Raw genomic sequence first — 23,502 nt, forward strand, 5'->3', positions numbered from 1 at the left:
AAATTTAAGAAAATGCTAAGAGGAAATATAGTTAAACCTATTCATTTGTGCTGAGGGAAGACAGCTAGAATATGAATAAACCCATTTCTTTTTGCCATTAAAATACACCAAAAAAATATAATCTGTCGGGAAGATTAAGCCTCATATATGGAGAACGTTAAGCTCTATCTATATATATTACAAAGTTAATATTAAAATTGGGTACTATCACAAATCAATGAGCTAGACACTCACAGAAATGTTAGGCACATAATCGGCCCTTAGTTTTGTTAACTAGATGACCAAAGGAGATACTCCAAGCAGGGCTCCTAAAAAAAATAAAGAAAAGCCAGTATAAAAATAAAATTTACCATGGATAATATGCAAATAGCAACTGATAACTTAGTATATATTTAGTCACTTTTAGTTTCAGTTTCATCTCTTTTCTTTTCCGGCTAACCTTTTGCCTTTCACTGTGTCATTTTCCCATAAAATAACAGCCACGATAAAAGAGAAGAAAATGATGACATCAGAACATTTACGATAGGAGAATAAATTCACTAGTCAGGAGATCTTGCCAGCAATAATATCACTTGAACTTTACAAGTGAGAACAGAGGTTAAAAGAGAAAATTTCATTTAGAAGAAAAACTTCATCTGGAATATTAGTGATTTTTCTTTTTATTCAACAAATATTTTAAGAAATAATACCCTAAAATTTTTTCCTAAAACTGGAATAAACTGACAAGCTTTTGCTATGACGTTTTTAAAGCAGTGTACTATGATATTAATTGTGGCAAAAGATTACAGTTGTCAGTTCATAAGTAATTCAACATTTAAACATTCCTTTCTAAATTCTCATTTTGACAGCTGACCTGGATAATTTAAATTTTTTTCCTGATTCACAAAGTTATTATAATAAAATCAATCCACTTCCTCTTCTACTAACTCAGAATTTTAATACAACTTTTAGGGCAAGCATTTCTAATTCCATTAATATACAGAACCTCCAAACTTAAACTTTTATTATTCAGCACAAATAATTAACTATCAAGTCTATTCATTTGGTTTTATATAAAAATCAAATGAAATCCTTCTCATACTAATAATTAACCTCACTAAACATTAGAATCCACATATTAAACCAATTAGACCTATAGAATGGCAAAAGAATAAGATGTAAAGTAAAAGACTAGTGGGCCAATACTTTTAACTCTAATATTAAAGGTTACCAAGACTAAAAATAATAGCTATTCCTTTATTTCCCCAATGGTTGTGACCACTGAGAGCAACAGTTGTGTTGCTTTCACAACTAAGAGCACCCGGCACAATACCTAACACTCTCCGTCGAATTTTATTATATGAAAAACTGAATAAATTGTTTGTCTTGATAATATCTATTCCTTTAAATTAAATTTGTGTCTCCATTGTGGAAGACACCCATAATTAACAAAGGATTTTAGAAAGCAATAAATACATTTGTCAGCAAAATACTCCCATTAAGATATCAATATCACAAGTACTAAAACGATTAAATGATCTCTTGGAAAAGCTTTCAGCTCTAAAACCCTGAGATTTCACTACCACAGAATATTTTTCTCCTAAAAAGAATTACCTTCTCTGATATTATTCTTTTGTAAGCTTCACTATATAACACTTTATGCTTTAAAAATGAGAAAGTGTTTCAAAGGGAGCTAGACTTTCTAATTAACTGGAAACGAGAAAAAATTATTGAGGCTTTCATACGCAGGGAAGAAAATAATGTCACTGGCACAATATAAATTTTAGTGACTAAACAACATTATAACTTGCTGAAAAATCATAAAGGAATCAAGCATTTCCAATACAATTCTAAAAAAAAAACCAAAGTTATAAAATGAGAAGTCATTAATAAATAACTGCTTGAAAACCTAAAGTTTTTAGTGACTGACGAACAAATACCCCTTTTCATGTATTTTGTGTCCCCTAGAAAGAGGAGACGCTTCTACATGAAATAAAAGTTAACTTTCTTTTTATAAGAAAGGGTCTCTGATGAGAATGCCTGAGGTTGAGGGGAAATAAAGTACTAGATAAGTCTTAAAAACCACCTTATATTTCCTTTGTATAAAGTTTTTTCCCCTATCCTTGGTCCTGTCAGTATAGGATAAGCTGACTCTCTGAACCTATCATATGCAAGGAAATATCTTAACTTCTACAAAGTCAAAGAACTTTTGCCAGGACTATGTGGATTTGGAAAAAGAGGAATTCCAGTAAATTCCAAGTAACCATTTGTTACCACAGAGAAATAAAACTGATTTGTTCAGTTTTGGAATGGACGAGCTTTTCATTGGACAGAGCCAGCTGAGAATTATAAAGCTAAGCTGCTTTAAGCCACAACCCTCACAAACAGCTAAGAAGCAGTCATCAAGGGTGTGATTCTTAGACTAGCAGAAAGTACATTTTCAAAAGTTCTTTCAGCTTTCAAAGGAATAACTTCTGTTAATAGTATTTCTTAAGACCTCCATATGACCACTTGGTCAGTCACTTTCCTCCATGTACATTATGCATCATAGGTTTTGAAGTAAGACAGATCTGGTTTTTAATAACCAGATCAGTAACTACCAGCAGCCTAATTCTGGTTCCCTAACTATAGAGAAGACAATCATACTCTATATTTTGATGGTTACTTCATAAACTTTGTAAGAAAAAAAGAGAGAGAGATGATCTCACAGATTAAAAGTAGCAGAAACCAATCTGACACAACTTTTTTTAGCAAATAGTGAAAAAAAAGGAAATACTAAGTCATTGTATGAAGCCAGCATGACCCTAAAACCAACACCTGACATGGCCATTATGAGAAATGAAAATTATAGAGCAACATCTCTCATAAACAGTGATGAAAATTCTAAAAAATTAATAATAATAATTTAGCAAGGCAAATTCAGCAAAATATAGAAAAGGATAATACATATGACTAAGTGGGATTTATTCCAAGAAAACAATGTTGTCTCAACATTTGGAAATAAACCACAGTAACTCACCACATTAACAAAATAAAAGACAGAAATCCTAAGATTATCTCAAACATGCAGAGAAAGTATCTGATAAAATTTAACAGTCATAATTTTAAAAACCTCTTAGCAATCTGGAAATAGAAGGAAAATTCCTTAATCTGATCTGTGTTAAGTCGCTACAGTCCTGTCCAACTCTTCGCAACGCTATGGACTGTAGCCCGCCAGGTTCCTCTATCCATGGGATTCTCCAGGCAAGAATACTGGAGTGGACTGTCATTTCCTCCTCCACTGTATCTTCTCAACCCAGGGATTGAACCCATATCTCTTATGTCTCCTGCACTGGCCGGTGGCTTCTTTACCAATAGTGCCACCTGGGAAACCCCTTAATATGATAAAAGGTATCTTTTACGCAAAAAAATACACGCACATCCCACCTACAGCTAACATCAATTTTAAAGTTAATATACTGACTCTATTCCCCAGAAAGTTGGGGAGAAAACAAGATTGTCCACTGTCATCACTCCTATTCAACTTAATATTGGAGATTCTAGTCATTAAAATGAGACAATAAAACAGCAGGAAGTATAAAGATCAGAAAAAGTAAAACTGTCCTTGCTCACAGATAACATGATTATATACATAGAAAATGCAAAGCAATCTATGAACAAGCAACTACAATGAATAAATGAACCCTGTAAGGTTTTTTTTGATACAAGTTTAAGACTTTTCTACTGTATTTCTATAAAGTAACAGCAAACAAATGGAAAATGAAATTTCTGAAACAGTATTATGTAATAACAAAAAGTCAAATAATAAATAAATCTTACGTTAAGATGGGTAAGGTAACTACACTGAAAACAATGAGAAAAAAAATTTTTAATGAAAAGAAATGGGGAAATACACATGGTTCATAGTTTGGAAGATTCAATATTATTATGATAACCAATTCTCCCCCAATTAATCTATAGGCCCAATTCAATCCTAATCAAAATCCCAGCAAGACGTTTTATGGAAACTGACAAACCAAGCCAAAAATTTATCTGGAGATGCAAAGACCCTAGAATAGCCAAGTTCAAACTTTAATAGAAGGACTTACACAACCAAATTTCAATATTTATTATAAAGTGATAGTGTGACAATGGCCAAAAGATGGACAGATATACCAGCAAAACTGAGTTCAGACACAAGTCCAGACATACATGGTCACCTGTCAGAAAAGGATGTCACTGAAAATCTGTGTGGAGAAAAGACAGTCTTTTCAATCAAAGGCACTAGAGTTTTGGAAACTAGTATGAAATAACAATGAACCCTGAGCTCAATTTCACACCATTAACAAAAGTTAATTCAAGGTAGATCACAAACCTAAAAGTCAAAGGTAAAAACTCCAAAGCTTTTAGAAGAAAATATAAGAAAATATCTTCATGATCTTCATGTAAGCAAAAAATTTTTTAAATATTCAAAAGGTCACTAAAACTGCTAACTAAAAACTAAAGTTACTAAACTATTAATAGAAAAAAATAAGTTGTACTTCATTAAAATTAAGAACTTCTGTTCATCAAAAGGGGTGCTACTTCACCCCAGGTGGTGCTAGTGGTAAAGAACCTGCCTACCAATGCAAGAGACAAAAGAGACACAGGTTCGATCCTTGGGTCAGGAAGATCCCCTGGAGGAGGACATGGCAACCCCCTCCAATATTCTTGCCCAAAGTATCCCATGGACAAAGGAGCCTGGTGGGCCACAGTCCATAGGGTTGCAAAGATTTGGACAGATGAAGCGACTTAGCATGCTGGCACGCATTCATCAAAAGATATTCATGTTGATGTTTGGCATAAACTAACACAATTCTGTAAAGCAATTATCCTTCAATTAAAAAATAAATTTAAAATAAAAAATATTGACAGCAAAGAGAAAACCCACAGACCAGAAGATATTCAGTTCAGTTCAATTCAGTCACTCAGTCGTGTCTGACTCTTTGCGACCCCATGAATCACAGCACACCAGGCCTCCCTGTCCATCACCAACTCCCTGAGTTCACTCAAACTCATGTCCATCAAGTCGGTGATGCCATCCAGCCATCTCATCCTCTGTCATCCCCTTCTTCTCCTGCCCCCAATCCCTCCCAGCATCAGAGTCTTTTCCAATGAGTCAACTCTTTGCATGAGGTGGCCAAAGTACTGGAGTTTCAACTTCAGCATCAGTCCTTCCAATGAACACCCAGGACTGATCTCCTTCAGGATGGACTACCAGTACGTAAATCCAGCAAAGGTTTTATATCTAGAATTCATAAAGAATATAAAATACTACTATAAATCAAGTGGGAAAAAAAAAGACAATCCACTGTCAGTTAAAAAAAAAAAAAAGAAGACAATCCATTTTCTTAAATGGGCAAAAGATCTAGTTAGGAATTTCACAAAAGAGAAAATCCAAATGGCCAATCAATATATAGAAAAGTACTCAAACATCATTAGCATCCAAGAAATGCCAATTAAAGTGACAATAACACACCACTATCCAACTCATAGAATGGCTACGTGTATTTATTGGAAGTGTTGATTAGAAAGTGGAACAGCTGCAACTCATCATCAACTACTACTGGGTGTGTAAACTGATACAACTCTGGAAAACTACTTGGCAGTTAACTGCTGCTGCTACTGCTAAGTCACTTCAGTCATTTCCAACTCTGTGCGACCCCATAGATGGCAGCCCACCAGGCTCCTCCGTCCCTGGGATTCTCCAAGCAAGAACACTGGAGTGGGTTGCCATTTCCTTCTGCAATGTGTGAAAGTGAAAAGTGAAAGTGAAGTCGCTCAGTCATGTTCGACTCTTAGTGACCCATGGACTGCAGCTTACCAGGTTCCTCTGTCCATGGGATTTTCCAGGCAAGAGTACTGGAGTGGAGTGCCATACTTATTCTGCATGCATGAATGTTAAGTTGCTTTAGTCGTGTATAACTCTTTGCAACCCTAAGGACTGTAGCCCACTAGGCTCCTCTGTTCATGGGATTCTCCAGGCAAGAATACTGGAGTGTTGGCATTTCCTTCTCCAGGGGATCTTCCTGACCCAGGGATGGAACCCACAGCTCAATCATCACAGGCAGGTTATTTACCACTGGGTCACCTGAGAAGCCCCCAGTGATTCTGTAAACCCAACTCCTAGGTATATAGTCAACAAAAATTAATATATGTCTACCAAAAGATGTATAACAATAGCTTTATTCATAAATGTTCCTCCCAAATGGTAATAACTCAAGTGTCTATAAACTGGAGAATGAATAATACATTTGCACCATAGTACACAGAACTGTAATAAACGAGTAATATACTGAACAATATTTTTGGATATTGTAGGTTATTTTCAGCAAATGAAACCAGATATAAAAGATAACGTACTATGTAACAATTTATATGAAATTCAAAAATAGGCCAAAAAAATTCATGGAGATAGAACTTAGAATAGTGGTTAATATATGGAGGGAGTAAAATCTTTGTTTACTCTTAGAGAGTAAGAGTGTGCTTCTGGTGTGCTTGGAATATTGTATATTTGGATCTGGGTGGTTATTACATATGTATATACCTATGAAAATATCCATTGAGCAGTATATTTAAGATTAGTGTGCTCTATATGTTATAACTCAATTTAAAATTTCTGTATTCTCTAAATTTTAAAAAAAGCTTCAATCTGGAATTTGGAACTATCTGCAGGAAAAGAAAGCATTTAACAGAGGACTTGGTCAACTCAACCTATTTGGTTCATAAAAATGCATATAAAATAAATGGAAATAAAGTCATGCTAAAAAGGAGACTCAACATTTATTGAGAGTCGAAAATAACTCAAGCATTGTGCCAAGGCTATTCTTGAACATATATATACATACAGAATCTTATTTAAACTCTAATGAAACTTCAGGACAGGTACTATTATTAAAATTTTAGAGATGAGAAAACTATGGTGAATAGATGTTGCTCCTATTCAATTTTAAATGGTTTGATCTTCATAAACACATTTTGGTTTGCATAAAATAGGTTTCTAAATATACTGACAAAAAGTGATTTGTAAATATCCTAACTGGCTTTCCTATCACTTTATCTAAATATCCTACCTGGCTTTCCTATCAAATTATCTAAATATCCTCCTTCAACACAATGTCCTCTTACTCTCTCTTATTTTTCTTTATGACACACATTGCTATCTGATAATATATGTGCTTATCTGCTTATTTTCTATCTCCCCCACTAGAATGTAGGTTACATGAAGGCAGAGACCTTGGCCATGTTGTTCACAGCTCTCTCCCAGCACCTAGATGCATGTCTGGCATATAGTAGACACCTAATAAATACTAGTGGATGGAACGGAAAATGTAGTAATAAATACACTGACACTCAATTTTTCCCTTTTGCATAATAACTATAAAACAAAAAGAAGATGACAGTATTCCATGTCTTTGATGAAAATGTTTATATAACCTTACCAGCAAAAGACTTGATATATATCTTTAATATGGTTGAATCATTCATACAAACAAGAATTTAGAAGACTGAGTTTAACATGTTAAACTAATAAAGATTCTTATCTTCCAATTATGTCACAAATTGTGTTATTCTGGAGCCAACTAAGCAAAGAGCTGGCTTCCCTGGTAGCTCAGCAGTAAAGAATCCACCTACCAATGCAGGAAACTCGAGTTGGATCCCCGGGTTGGGAAGATCCCCTGGGGAAGGAAATGACAACCCACTCCAATATTCCTGCCTGGGAAATCCCATGAACAGAGGAGCCTGGTGGGTTACAGTCCATAGGGTTGCAAATCGGACATGACTTTGCGACTGAACATCAAACAACAAAGCAGAGTAGGTCACAGTTTCAGGAAGAAGTGCTTGGGGCTAGCATTGTGAAAACCAATTACAATACTCAGCATTAACACAGAGCTAAAACAGCGGTAACTATACAACCACTGAAGTCCTCCATTATTTACGAATAGCCAAGACAGGGAAATAACCTAAGTGTCCACTGATGGATGAAGGAGTAGGAACTGTGTGATACGTGTGTGAGTCCAACATCCACAAATAAGCTACAGATTCAGAGAGCGGATTGGTGGTTTCCTAGAGTTGGGGCTGTGGGAGTGCACGAAAGTGGTGAAGGAGGTCCAAAGTGCAAAGATCCAGTTATAAAATAAGTTGTGATTATTTTAATAATACTTTATTGCATATTTTAAAGTTTCTGAAAGAGTAAATCTTAAAAGTCTTTGTCACAAGAAAAAACAATTTTTTGATAATTATGTAAGGTGACAGATGTTTAGACATTTTTTGCATTGAACACAAGTACTCAATCATTATTTGTACACTTGAAACTAATATAATGTTATATATCAATTAAATCTCTATTTAAAAAACACTACTCAAGTGTGTAAGGAGAATGTTTGCACCTTCACTGAATTCTGTTTAATGCACTCTCCTGTCTTGACCCCATTTCCTCACCTCTCTGCTCTAGTGACTATCTCTGCTTTGCTTTAACATCTCTTGCTATTTTCTTTAATTTTTCCTTCTGTGCTATATAAACATGTGTATCTATATATAGACACACACACATATATATGGGATTCCCTGATACCTCAGTTGGTAAAGAATCTGCCTGCAATGCAGGAGACCCAGGTTCAATTCCTGGGTAGGGAAGATCTGCTGGAGAAGGGAATGGCTACCCACTCCAGTATTCTGGCCTGGAGAATTCCACGGACTGTATAGTCCATCAGGTCCCAAAGAGTTGGACACAACTGAGCGACTTTCACTTCACACACACACACACACACACACACACACACGTACACCATGTATATATCTTTTCCCTCTCTCTAACATTTATCTTTTTTAATTTGTCGTTGCTCCGGGTCTTTGTTGCTGCATGGGGGCTTTCTCTAGTTGTAGCAACCAGGGGGCTAGGCTGCAGTGTATGGGCTTCTCACTGCAACGGCTTCTCTTGTGGAGTACGGGCTCTAAGGCCCACAGGATTCAGCAATTGCAGCATGAAGGCTCAGTAACTGTGACTCTTGGGCTCTAGAGCACAGGCTTAGTAATTGTAGTGCATAGGCTTATTTGTGCCACAGCATGTGGGATCTTCTCCGACCCCTAAACCCCTGTCCCCTGCATTGGCAGGTGGATTCTTATCTACTGTACCATCAGGGAAGTCCTCTCTAACATATTTAGATATGCATCTATCTTTGAAGCACACACACACATAACACTTGCCTAGACCTTGCTTGCACCCCTGCAAAGTAGTAGTATTTGACATATTGCCATTTCCTTCAAAAAGTAGACAAACTCCACTCCCTACTCCCAAATTCACATGATCATCAATAACGACCTTTATCACCAAGTCACACTGCCTTCTATATGACCTCAATGCATCACTTAAGATAGAACACATCCTCCATCTTTAAACTATCCTCATGACATCCATGATTTTGTGCCTCCCAGGTTTTGTTGGGCCTTGACTTTAAATAATTTAGGGGAAACTCTTTATGTAAAAAAAGCAAAATTACAAATATGAACTTTGATATAAAGGTAGATACTTATCTAGAATGGAACAAGTTTCACTAAAATATAGAAAAATAACATCATAACTCTATCAATAATAAACTCCCTGACAAACTTCCAGAATACGTCTTCTACATTTTAATTGTATATCTTTCATGAACACTTCTTCGTGTGACAATGATATGTAAGATTTTCTATGATTTTCCATGAGGAGATGGAAATATGTAAGATTTTCCATAAAGAGGCAGATTTTAAAAAAACTCTCTGATGACTAAATCACTACTCACATTTTAGAAAATATTCTTCTGGGTCCACAAACTGTTACTAGCTGTGTCATAAACTTAGTATTTAGTAAATTTACTGTATCACAAATTTTAGTATTGCCAAATCTGGGGGAACTTACTTTCTTTTCTTTATAAGCTATCAGATTATAAAGAAAGAAACTTTGTTTCTTTTCTTTATAAGCTATCAGATTCAAAAGAGTTTTCTCCATACTAACTTCTGGTTCTGTATATTTCAAATTGTATTTCTCTTACCCTACTCACATACTACTAGTGTCAGATTCTGTAGAACATGTCTGTATCATCTATAATCTCTGGCCTTGCATATTTTTCCATGACACTAAGTCAGTATAGTAAGTAACAAGAGTACAGTTGACCCTTGAACAACTGTGGGGCTAAGAGTGCCAACCCTCGGAGCCATTGAAAACCTGCATATAATTTACAGTCAGCCCGCCATATAGGCAGCACCTCATATCCAAGGTTCCACATCCACAGAGTCAACCCACTTCAGATAGCACAGCACTATAGTTATTACTAAAAAAAAAAAAATCTGCATGTAAGTAAACCCCCACAGTTCAAACCTGTATTGTTCAAGAGTCAGCTGTATTCCAAATGTCATTCCTTCCTATTGCAGAAGGAACAGGAACATTCCCATACCTAACTATCCTCTGAAGTGACGATGAACCACATAAACATATGCTACCTAAACTAAATGTATCCCCAATTCAACTTTCCATTTCCATTAGCTGGATCCCAAAAATGCCTATAGGCACTCCAATGCTACATGACATGAGGGAAAATGAAGAATGGGAAGAGACAGCACTCTTCACTTAAAATACTTTACTTTTGGAAAGCCTATAGAAATGTGTGGCCATGTGAACACCTTTCTCCCCAAATTATAGAAGAAATTTGCACAAGTGGTAAATCTTCCACATCCTACCACTCTTCTTCACTGACTCCTCTTTGACATGCCAACCACTAAACAGAAGTATTTCCCAAATTTTTGCCTTTCTCCTGAAAACCTGCACAATACAGATACTTCCCAAAGTCATGTTGTCCTTAATTTTTTTAAATTTCATCTGCACTCCTTTCCCACCTGCTGCCCACCCCCCACCCCGACATCTCAACTATTCTCAAGCTTCATCTATGACTTAGCAAATAATCCTCACTCTAGAATGTAGTGACTTGACTATCAACTCTATGGGAAAGGGATATGTCAGCCTTGTGCTCTGCAGGAACTCCAAAGCCTGACCCCGATGCATCACATTTCCCCAAGGCCTTCGGGGAAACATACTGAGTAGCTTTGAAAGTTGGATCTCTAGACTCATTCTTTTTTCGAGCTCCAAACCTATGATCTTCAATTCAGAGTACTCCAGGGTACTCTAGAATACTCTGAATTTCATTTTAGTAATACCTTTTAAATTCCTAGTAAAAAAATTTCAGAGTAACATTTAAGAAAATTAAGGCACAATGAAATTATACGCCTTGTTCAAGAAGAACACAGATTATTCCACCGCTTAAACTTCCCTTTTAAAAACAAGTCATGTAGCTCATAAGCCATACAGACCTAACCTGGAATCACACTCAGTACCCTATGCATGCAAGAACACCATAAGTAGAAATGCAAAGCCTAGTGCAAGTTATCAAACATGAACAGATAAAAGACTTTTGAGAAAGAAATCAAATACAATAAATAAGACTAAATATCAATAATAACTGCTGCTGCAGCTGCTGCTGCTGCTGCTAAGTCGCTTCAGTCGTGTTTGACTCTGTGCAACCCCACAGACGGCAGCTCACTAGGCTCCTCTATCCCTGGGATTCTCCAGGCAAGAACACTGGAGTGGACTGCCATTTCCTTCTCCAATGCATGAAAGTGAAAAGTGAAAGTGAAGTCGCTCAGTCGTGTCTGACTCTTAGCGACCCCATGGGCTGCAGCATAACAATAAATATGCCTGTATACATGTCTTAAAATTTGTATACAGAATGTACTCAGACAACACAGAGTACACATTCAGTCATGTAGCCCTGCTCCAGTGAAAGACTTCATTATAAACATACTACTAAAACAAAAGAGTTCCCAAGCAAATAGGACAAACTGCTGACATAAGCGTGGCACTGACGTATCTGTCTATTTGCCTTCAGTTGCTAGGATTCACTGTGTCCATTTTTCTCTAAGCTCTAAAACATGCAACTCTTTGATGTTATGAAGAGTCCATGGTTAAACAAAAAGTTGGCAGAACATTTAACATAAAAAATATTTCAAATTCAAATCTCTGATTTCTTGAAAACACATTTTCCCTATGGTTAAAAATCAAATGTTAGTGAAATTTGAAATTTCTCTACCAAAAACAGCAACAAAAATCGATTTCAGTAAAATGAAATGAAAAGGGAAACTGCATACTTCCAAGTTACTACCACAGAAATAAAATTCTGAATGCAACTATAAAAGAAAATTATCTCCTATTTAGTCATTTTGAACCTGTACAATAAGAGAAGTGCACATTTTGCATTACTCAAAAAAAGGAAACTATGTAGTGATTTGAGTAAATTCCTAAATTACTCAATTAAGATCCATTTCACCTTTAGAATTATAATCTTAAGATTATAAATGAATGTATTAGACAATAAGTAAAGTGAATTTTATGTAATCTGTATGATCTATGAGTGAAGAGGCAATAAGAAATATGTTTGGTAGGCAAGAAAATAGAAACAGTGGCAACTTTCTGTAGCTCCATAACTATTAATATAATCCTATCTCAAATTATAGGTCAGTGGGAAAGCTCCCCCAGGAACTTCCATCTGTTCTTGGTACAGCACAGCCGTGATGCATTAGATGGACGTAAACTACCTTTGCTGCTGCTGCTAAGTTGCTTCAGTCGTGTCTGACTCTGTGCGACCCCATAGACGGCAGCCCACCAGGCTCCCCTGTCCCTGGGATTCTCCAGGCAAGAACACTGGAGTGGGTTGCCATTTCCTTCTCCAATGCATGAAAGGGAAAAGTGAAAGTGAAGTCACTGAGTCGTGTCCATCCCTCAGCGACCCCATGGACTGCAGCCTTCCAGGCTCCTCCATCCATGGGATTTTCCAGGCAAGAGTACTGGAGTGGGGTGCCATTGCCGTCTCCAAACGACCTTTGGTTAGAAGCAAAACCAATCAAATTTCCAGGAAACCTTCAGAATTCATTAATATTAAATGAACACAATTCCATTGTTTCTCTAACAGCATTTAACAATATTTCTTCACATTCCCCACATGGCTTTCTAACTAGTAAAATATTTTTCAACTTTTATATTCTTTGGGATACAACTTCCATTTCTATTTCAAAATTCAAATATTTCAAATCAATTCAATATAACTTATAAATTTGCTATGATTTTTTAATTTAAATAAATATTTGGGAAGTCACAATTAATAATTTTTCTATCAATATAGTCCAAAGGGTCACAAAGTCAGACACAACTAAACTGAGTGAGCGTACGCACACGCACACATGCCACACACACTACCTATACAAAGTTTTATGCAGTTATTTCAGAAAAACCATTTGGCATCATTCAGCAAAACTGATGCACAGACATAGCCTACCACCTAGAATGTCTACCCAGGATAAACAGAGCAAAGAAAAGATAATACACAGGCATCAAATATATGTAGAGAATTGAAATTATATAACGTAAGTTGACCGTAATAAAATTAAAAATTAGACTAGAAATCAACAACAAAAAGATAACAGAAATACTCCAAACACTGAGAAATTAAATAAGTTCTAAATAAGCTATAATTCGAAGATAAAATTTTAAGGAAAATTAGAAAATAATATGAACCCAATGGAAAGTAAGATATAACAGATAAAAATTTATGACATGCAGCTATAGTAGTCCTTAGAGAAAAAGCTAAAATACTAAATGCCTATATTAATATTAGAAAAGAAGAAAAATCTAAAAACAATAATCTAAGCTTCCACCTTAAATTAGAAAGAGAACAAAATAAGCCTATAAGCAAGCAGAAAAAAGGTAACAATGATAAAATCACGTATTAATGAAAAAACAACAGGAAAGCAAGAGAAAATTAATAAATTGAATACACAGTTTAAAGCTTTCCAAAGATAAAAAAGGAATTTCTAGTCCCTGATGATATCACTGGAATATTCTACTAAATACTTAGAGAATAAATAGAACTAATTCTACATACTCTCTTCTGAAAACAGAAAAGGGAATACTTCCCCACTCATACTGGGACATTATTACTCCATACCAAAACCAGACAAAAACAGTACCAAGAAAACTACAGACATATCCCTCATGAACGTGGATGCAAAAATTCTCAATAAAATATTAACAAATCAAATCCAGCAATGCACAAGAATACACCAGAACTGAGTGGTACTTAACCCTGTGATGCAAAAGCTGGTTCAATATTTAAAAAACTAGCAATGTAATCCAACAAATTAACAATGTAAAGAAACAAAAAAGACATACTTTATGACCATATCACTTGACACAGAAAACTCATTTGACAACATTCAACTTTCAGCAAAATAAGAATAGAAAGAGACTTTTCTAACCTAATAAAGAACAGGTATGAATTCACTGAATAGATCCTTATTACGTGCTACGTTAACTACAGTGCTACCTACGGAACTGAGGATAAGGAATGCAAAAGACGGATGACACTGCTCCTATCCTTAAGAAGTTCAGCATCTGAACAGGAAGGCGATCACATACTTAACTACAGGCACTTTAACAGTAGCGTATATAAAACATTATAAATGTTAAAAAAAAAAAAAAAAAGGACATTCTATCCAGGGGATCAGAGGGGTAGAGGTAGAAAGTCTACTAAAATAGTCCAAGCCAGTTTCTCTCATTTGTACGACTGCAACAGCCACCTACCTTTCTGCTTCCACTCTACCGACTCCCCACCAACAGTCGATAAAAAAAGAGCCAGAATAGTATTTCTGAAGCATGAATTATATCATGAAATTGTCTCATGGCTTCCCATTAGAATGCAGTTAGAAAGAAGTGCAAGTGTCAACATGGTCTACAAGGCCCTATGTGATCCACATGCTTCTTACCTCTCCTACCACTCTCTACCCAGCCATCTTTCTTACTAACTCCCAAGTATGCCAGGGTCTTTCCCACCACAGGGACCTTATCTTTGCTAGGTCCTTCAGCCCAGAATGTTCCTCCCCCAGAGCTTATGTGACCAGTGCCTTTTCAACATTCATGTGTCAGTTAAAATGTCTCTTCAGAGAGGCTCTCCCTGACGATCTTACCTAAAGCACCACCTCCACCTCCACCACCCTGGCCCATTATTCCATTTTACTTTGTCATGAAATTTAGAACTACCTGAAGTTATTTAACCATGTTTTTATTTTCTAGTTACCTGTGCTACCATTTTTAAGACTCCATTAGAACAAAAACTTTATGCACCTTGTTCACAGTAGTCATCACAGTACCTAGAACAAAACTTGGCACGTTTGTATGTGCTCAATAAATATTGTTAAAGAAAGATGACATTTAAGATGGATTAAGGAAGGGGGGAGGGCAGGAGGGACTGACCTTGTCAAGAGGAATAAACAGAGAAGGAGAAAAGGAAATCAACACGGTTTATCCAGTGTTTCAACTTTCACAGACTCTGAAGAATAAAGCTACAGTTGTGAGGTATCCTGAAGATATTTAGTTTTGTTGTGTTTTCATGATGCATGAATATACTTTCAAACATCCCCAGTCTTTTCTTGAACACTTTCCCTGGCATGCAAATCATTATCTCATGAAGTAATCAACTCTGATCCAACACCTTTAAGTGACCAAAAGATTTTCTCATGTTTGTCAAAAAACTGCCTATTGTTATTTAAACACATTAATCTCAGTTCTGACCCCAGAAGTTCTCATGAAAATAAGAAGTTTAATCCCTACTTTATAGGGCTGGCTTTCAAATAACTGAAGACAAGTAAAACCTCCTAAATATAATTTTTTAAACAGATATTAATAACATCTCTTGACAGTGTCTGCTGGGCCCTGGGCTAAGCGCTTCACATGAATGACTCATTTAATAGTCACAACTTCTCTATGGTAAAGTTGTGATGACTATGCCTATTTTACTAATGAGAAAACTGAGGCCTGGATTAGGTAATCTGTCCAGGTCATCAAGCTGGAAAATGAATTCTGATGCCAGACTACAAACACAGACAGTCCAATTCCAGAGCCTACATTCTTAACTATTAACCTCACTCTCTGAACGACTCCTGTTCTTTCTACCGTTAGGGCTCTGTCCCCACGTGCAACACACGCAGATGGCAATGCTAAGGCTCAACGCTTGACCCAGGATCTTCTACCTAATGATGAAGGCAACACTGATTCTCATGCATTTATAAAAGCCATGATATAATGCAAATTTAATAACAAACAAGGAAAAGCAGTGTAAAAACTAATGTTTCCCTGCAAATACTCTCCATTTTTAGGGCCTACTATTCCTCTCTGTTCAGCACAGACTCCAAACTGAAATACTTTCCATTTTCAGAGCACATTTTTTATTTCACTATTCCTCTATCTTTGTTTTCATGATTTTCTCTTCCTAAGCAGTTATTCCACTTCTGCAGAGAATGGTATATACAGTTTTAATTTTAAAAATTTATTTATCTACTTATTTATTTTCGGCCACGCCTCGCAGCATGCAGGATCTTAATTCCCCGGCCAGGGATTGAACCCATGCCCCCTGAGTGGAAGTGCAGAGTCTTAACCAATTGAATCACCAGGGAAGTCCTCTACTATGTTTTTAAAAAGCCAGTTGTGCTGGGTATATTTCATTTGCCCCTCCAGAGCCATTCTCCATTTTTCTCCACTCTGTTCTCTGTCCCCAGAAGGCTGTCCTGAATAGACTGTAATACCAGTCTCCTTTACCCAGTCTTTTGGGTAAATTCAGCCAATGGAGACAGGAAAAGAACGAGTGAGGAGCAATGTCACCTCTAGTTAGTAATCGACCAGAAGCCAAAGCTTCTATTCAAATGCTCTCACAGTCTTGACAACAACCTCCTCTTCCTGCCCTTACATGTCCAAAGGCTGTGATGGCAACCTACTGTTGCTCACTAGATACTTCATTATCCCACGTCAGCTTCCCTTAACCCTTCCCACACTTCTATAAATCACTACTACGGTAAGCTCTTCCAAGTTTACCCATTTGAGTATATCATTTATTTTCTGCCAAAGACCTCACTGACACATCACTACTCTTTCCCTACACCTTCTCTGTTTATACTTCCTTTATAGCACTTTTTTTCCCCTGTGCTAGATTCATCTTTGAATCTCCCAAATCATTAATTTCTTACCTGTAGTAGGCACTGAATGAATGTTTCAAGAGTAAATGGGGGTAGGGGGGAGCATTCCTGGTGGCTCAGTGGTCAAGAGTCCACCTGCCAACGTAGGAGACATGGGACCCACATGCTGCGGAGAAACTAACCCTGTGGGCCACGGCCACTAAGCCTGTGCTCTAGAGCCTGGGAGCCGCAACCACTGAGCCCACGTGCTGCAACTCCTGAGTCCCTGCTCTGCAGCAAGAGAAGCCATCACAAGGAGAAGCCCACATACTGCAGTGAAGAGGAGCCCTCCCTTGCTCAACCAGAGAAAAAGCCCTCGCAGCAGTGAAGACCCAGACAGCCAAAAATAAATAACATTATTCTTAAAAGAATAAATGAGGGGACATAACACTAAAAAATCAAAAGAACAATACTTCATGACATAAAAAAATAATACAAAACCCAAATTTCAGTTTCTATAAAGATTCAAAGACAAGAAAGCTAATCTATTAGGATAATGGTCAGACTCGTGGACATTTCTGGATGTGGTGATTAACTGGGCGAGAACACAAGAGAGCTGCCTATGGTGCTGAAAATGCTCCTTATTTTGATCTGAGCAGTAATAATATGGGAATATACTTATATGAAGTTTTGTTGACCTGTATACCTAACATTTGTTCGCTTTACGGTATGTACAGTAGACCTCACTAAAAAAGAAAAGGAAAAATAAATCTGTATGTGGCTGCTTATGTTGAATCAATATGGCTAACACCTCATTTATCCAGAGATTCTTCATTAAAACAAGCAAAAAAGGTCTCTGAACAGTCAAAATAGATGTTACAAAGTCCATACACTTTATCCATGAGAAAGACTTTTCAGGCCTTTTCATCCTTACATTTACACCCAATTCCAATTAGCTTGGTTAACTAGCTTCCTGACCTACTATTGATAACCAGTAGCAAATTGGAAAGGTAGGGAGGATGTGTGTTAAAGATTGATAACTGAGAAATAACAGCGAACAATAAGAAGCAAGCAAAATAACCTTTAAAGAGCAGGTAAAAACTCAAGATACAAAAAAGTCTGAGATCACTTACTATCTGGCAAGGTGACTTCATAAAGCACTTAAGGCATCCTTCTATCACAGCACGGTAAGAGAAACAGTGTAAAATGAAAACCCTTACTTTTCAGGGAAATAATGAACTATTTTCATCAAGTTCTGTCAGTAAGCAGAAACAGGGGTAAACATATGAGAAACAGTCACAGTAAAAAATGCATTTAAACTAAAGTATTACTTGTAAAAAGATAATGTCAGTTACCAGGCATAAATGTAGTTTAAAATAACCACATTTCTGGAGCTTGCTAAATAATTACAACTAGTAATTTACTATCATCTTCTTCTTTGGTTTCCTTGGTGGCTCAGAGGGTAAAGCGTCTGCCTGTAATGTGGGAGACCTGGGTTCGAGCCCTGGGTGGGGAAGATCCCCTGGAGAAGGAAATGCAACCCACACGAGTATTCTTGCTTGGAAAACCCCATGGACGGAGAAGCCTGGTGGGCTACAGTCCATGGAGTTGCAGAGAGTCAGACATGACTGAGCAACTTCACTTTCACTTTCCTCTTTGGCAAACTATAAAAATTAGCAGATTTGTATTAAAAATGCAAAGTTCTCCCTAGAAATTTTTTTTAAGTGCATCTAAGCACTGAAAGTGTTCATTCTATCAACACTGGTTAACTGAGAACCATTCAAACCGAATCTGAAGCATTTTTTGTAAGCCATATCTGAAGAACTAACATCAAAGTTGTGTACAGCACTACTGAACCACTCCAATGTCACTTCGAATCACCACTGTAAGCTACTTCTGTTTTTAAGAGGGAATTCCTACCCATAAGGTCTACATTAGTCTCCCAGCTCTGAATGTTCTTCTACACTTCACTTACAAACTCTGTCACTCCTAAAGCAATCCCTCCCCTGGCTAGGTTCTGTGATTTCAAGAATGTTTTTGTTTTTTTTTTAGGAATTCTCTTCCTCATGCTATTTTCAACAACGGTATTATAAGGGTGTGCCTGTGTGTTAGTAGCTCAGTCATGTCCAACTCTTTGCAACCCAATGGACTGTGACTCACCAGTCTCTTCTGTCCATGGGATTCTCCAGGCAAGAATACTACAGTGGGTTTCCATTCCCTTCTCCAGGAGATCTTCCCAACCCAGGAATCAAACCTAGGTCTCCCACACTGGAGGCAGACTCTTTATCATCTGAACAACCAGGGAAGCCCTAGAATTATAAGTAGTATGCAGCGACTAGGAAAAAAAAATGCCATGATAAGTGATGAAAAGAAGAGTATATAATGCAGTAATTCAATTCAATAACCTATTTGGTATATGGCAAGCACAGGGCATACATAAATGAATGAAAAACTATCTGTGCATTTAAAGAAGGCAAGAAAGACCTGTCAACAAATATACTGAGTGTTAGGAACAATAGTAGATGAACACTGAGAAGGAAGTGACTCAGTTTTGTCAAGAGAAGAAAAAAAGAACAAAAAAGTAGAATCTGTAGCAGTCTTAAAATTAAGTACGTGCCATGCAACTATGTAAAAAACTACAGTAGCAAAAATAAGGCCATGCAAAATTTAAAATACTTGTTGCATAAAACGTATTAGGATTACAAATGGCTTCTCCTGTTTTCATGTTGAAAGGCAATGCCTTTTCCTCAATCCTACGAGTTTCTGCGAGTTGGAATTTCCCCTAAACTTTCTAACTGTGTGCTTAGTCGCCCAGTCGTGTCCAGCTCTTTGCAATCCCATGGCCTGGAGCCTGCCAGGCTCCTCTGTCCATAGTGATTCTCCAGGTAAGAATACTGGAGGGGGTTGCCATGCTCTCCTCCAGGGGATCTTTCCAACCCAGGGATCAAACCCAGGTCTCCCGCACTGCAGGATTCCTTACTGTCTGAGCCACCAAGGGAGCCTGAGAATGATGGCGTGGATAGCCTATCCTCTCTCCAGGGGATCTTCCTGACCCAGGAATTGAACCAGGGCTTCCCACATTGGAGGCAGATTCTTTACCAGCTAAGCTACCAGGGAAGCCCCTGGCCTCTCTCTATTCCCTCACTATTTTTCTCCTAGAAGGAGAATAGTAACTTACATGATTGGTAAGTTTAGACTAAAGAATTACCTAAGCATAATTCTACCTGTTGTTTTTTGCTCTTGGGGGCCTACCTGCTAGCTGGAAGTAGTTCTCAAGTGCTCCTCCACGGACGGGCTCTCCTAGCAAGCAGGGAGGATGTTCCTGGCCCTGTCCTGCCTGTGCATAGGTATGTCTATTTAGCTCTAGGCTTTATGACTAGAAAGCAAAACTGCCTGTATACATAACCTATGTCCTACAACATGAGCTTTATCAGGAATAAAGGTGGAATTCTGATCTGTCATCTGTTACTCTTTTCTCAGTTTGTTCAGAATTTGGGAAAGGAATGTGGTTTTTATTTATTGAGACCCCTCAGACACAACTAAATTACAATGTCTTCTCATTTAAAATAAAATCTTCACTTTCATCTTGTACTAAGCAGCTGGGTGTAATATATGTACATGATTCTTCTTCAAAGACCTCATCGTTCCTAGCAGAACTTTTGTCTTAACAATGTTTGCTGAAGCAATAAATTTTCAAATAGTAAAGCTCATTCATTATGGTGCTTGCACGCTCAGCCACTTCAGTCATGTCTAACTCTTTGTGACCCTATGGACTGTAGCCCACCAGGCTCCTCAGTCCACGGGATTCTCCAGGCAAGAATACTAGAGTGGGTTGCCATGCCCTCCTCCAAGGGATCTTCCCCACCCAGGGAAACCCACATCTCCTGTGTCTCCTGCATTGCAGGGAGATTCATTACCATTGAACCACTTAATCTACAACAAAAGCAAACTATAAAATGGCGTATAAGGTAGGAAATGTTGGTGTTCATTATGTGTGTGTAGGTACTGTCCCCCTAGGGAAAAATATTTCTCCATATATTTGTAAAAATTCACATCTATAATTATTTCTGTCTGCTTTAAACCATTACCATGTAAGTAGTGAAAGATCTTCAGGGAACTTTAAAAGGTAGAACAGGGTGTTAAATTGAAGAAGCAGTAAAGCTCAGTGCCTAATGACTGGAGGGCTGGAGGAATCACTTTTTTAATACAGCTTCTCTTCATTCTGTTCCCTCATCTGTTGTCTATCTCTTATCAGCCCTGGGGTGGAGCTGCATAACTGTCAGCATGCTTAGCAGACAGTGAGCTATAAGGCAAGAATTATAAGTGAAGTCATTTGTTTGAAGTTCCAATGTACCTCCAACCCCAAAGTGACAAATTGGAACAAAAGTTTAAGCAACAAAAATGATGACTGCAGTAGCTGACAAATTCTTCATCTGGTAAACCAAAGGTTCTTAACCTTTAACTCTGAAACTTCAAAAGATAAGACGCCCCAATTATCCCTTTTAATCACTTTTAAACTCATCACTTGCATCTTTGTTATCCTAATACTAAACAACTGCTAAAAGAATTTTCCCCATAAAATCTCTTATGTACAGCCTTTTTACTCAATACAGGCTGCAAAAGGAGTTCCAGGACAATAAAAAGGATTGTCTGAAAAATATAAATTTTAATTAACCTTACCATTGATTTATTGCCAACATTTGCTGGATCATCAAAAAAGCAAAAGAGTTCCAGAAAAACATCTATTTCTGCTTTATTGACTATGCCAAAGCCTTTGACTGTGTGGATCACAATAAACTGTGGAAAATTCTGAAAGAGATGGGAATACCAGAACACCTGACCTGCCTCTTGAGAAATCTGTATGCAGGTCAGGAAGCAACAGTTAGAACTGGACATGGAACAACAGGCTGGTTCCAAATAGGAAAAGGAGTATGTCAAGGCTGTATACTGTCACCTTGCTTATTTAACTTTTATGCAGAATACATCATGAGAAACACTGGACTGGAAGAAGCACAAGCTGGAATCAAGATTGCTGAGAGAAATATCAATCACCTCAAATATGCAGAAGACACCACCCTTATCGCAGAAAGTGAAGAGGAGCTAAAAAGCCTCTTGATAAAAGTGAAAGAGGAGAGTGAAAAAGTTGGCTTAAAGCTCAACATTCAGAAAACTAAGATCATGGCATCTGGTCCCATCACTTCATGGGAAATAGATGGGGAAACAGTGGAAACAGTGTCAGACTTTATTTTGGGGGGCTCCAAAATCACTGCAGATGGTGACTGCAGCCATGAAATTAAAAGACGCTTATTCCTTGGAAGAGAAGTTATGACCAACCTAGACAGCATATTCAAAAGCAGAGACATTACTTTGTCAACAAATGTTCTCTAGTCAAGGCTATGGTTTTTCCAGTAGTCATGTATGGATGTGAGAGTTGGACTATAAAGAAAGCTGAGAGCAGAATTGATGCTTTTGAACTGTGGTGTTGAAGACTCTTGAGAGCCCCTTGGATTGTAAGGAGATCCAACCAGTCCATCTTTAAGGAAATCAGTCCTGGGTGTTCATTGGAAGGACTGATGTTGAAGCTGAAACTCCAATACTTTGGCCACATGATGCAAAGAGCTGATTCATTTGAAAAGGCCCTGATGTTGGGAGATATTGAAGGCAGGAGGAGAAGGGGACAACAGAGGATAAGATGGTTAGATGGCATCACCGACTCAATGTACATGAGTTTGGATAAGCTCCGGGAGCTGGTGATGGACAGGGAGGCCTGGCGTGCTGCGGTTCATGGGGTCGCAAAAAGTCGGACACAACTGAGCGACTAAAGTGAACTACCATTGATTTTAAAGTAATCTGGCATAAAGTACCAACATAAAGTTCAATAATGAAAATTTTAACTATAACAACAACACTAATATTGCATGGCATCCTTGCCAGGTGCCAGACACTGTTTCAAGAACTTCACAAGTTAAGATCATGGCATCTGGTCCCATCACTTTGTGGCAAATAGATGGGGAAAATATGGAAACAGTAACAGATATCATTTTCTTGGGCTCCAAAACCATTGCAGACAGTGACTGAAGCCACGAAATTAAAAGACACTTGCTCACTTACTCCTTGGAAGAAAAGCTATGACAAACCTAGACAGAGTATTAAAAAGCAGAAACATCACATTGCTGACAAAGGTCCGTCTAGTCAAAGCTATGGTTTTTCCAGTAGTCACGTATGGATGTGAGAGTTGGATCAGGAAGAAGGCTGAGCGCCAAAGAATTGATGCATTCCAACTGTGGTACTAGAGAAGACCCTTGGGAGTCCCTTGGACAGCAAGGAGATCAATCAAGTTAATCTTAAAGGAAATCAAATATGAATATTCATTGGAAGGACTGATGCTAAAGCTGAAGCTCCAATACTTTGGCTACCTGATGCGGAATAGTCGACTCATTGGAAAATACCCTGATGCTGGGAAAGATTGAGGGCAAG

At 37.6% G+C, this 23,502-nt stretch overlaps 1 protein-coding gene and 1 non-coding gene across 4 annotated transcripts in view; one reads left to right on the forward strand and one right to left on the reverse strand.

Moving 5' to 3' along the window:
* The window catches only part of PDE3B (phosphodiesterase 3B), a 189,172-nt gene that overhangs the window by 152,953 nt on the left and 12,717 nt on the right, over positions 1-23,502 (reverse strand). The window lies entirely within an intron of this gene.
* Positions 8,563-8,634, forward strand: TRNAC-GCA. The gene has a single exon. It is a non-coding gene; the product is annotated as a tRNA-Cys (tRNA).

This window comes from Oryx dammah, unplaced genomic scaffold, assembly GCF_014754425.2.
Source record: "Oryx dammah isolate SB20612 unplaced genomic scaffold, SCBI_Odam_1.1 HiC_scaffold_17, whole genome shotgun sequence".
NCBI lineage: Eukaryota > Metazoa > Chordata > Mammalia > Artiodactyla > Bovidae > Oryx > Oryx dammah.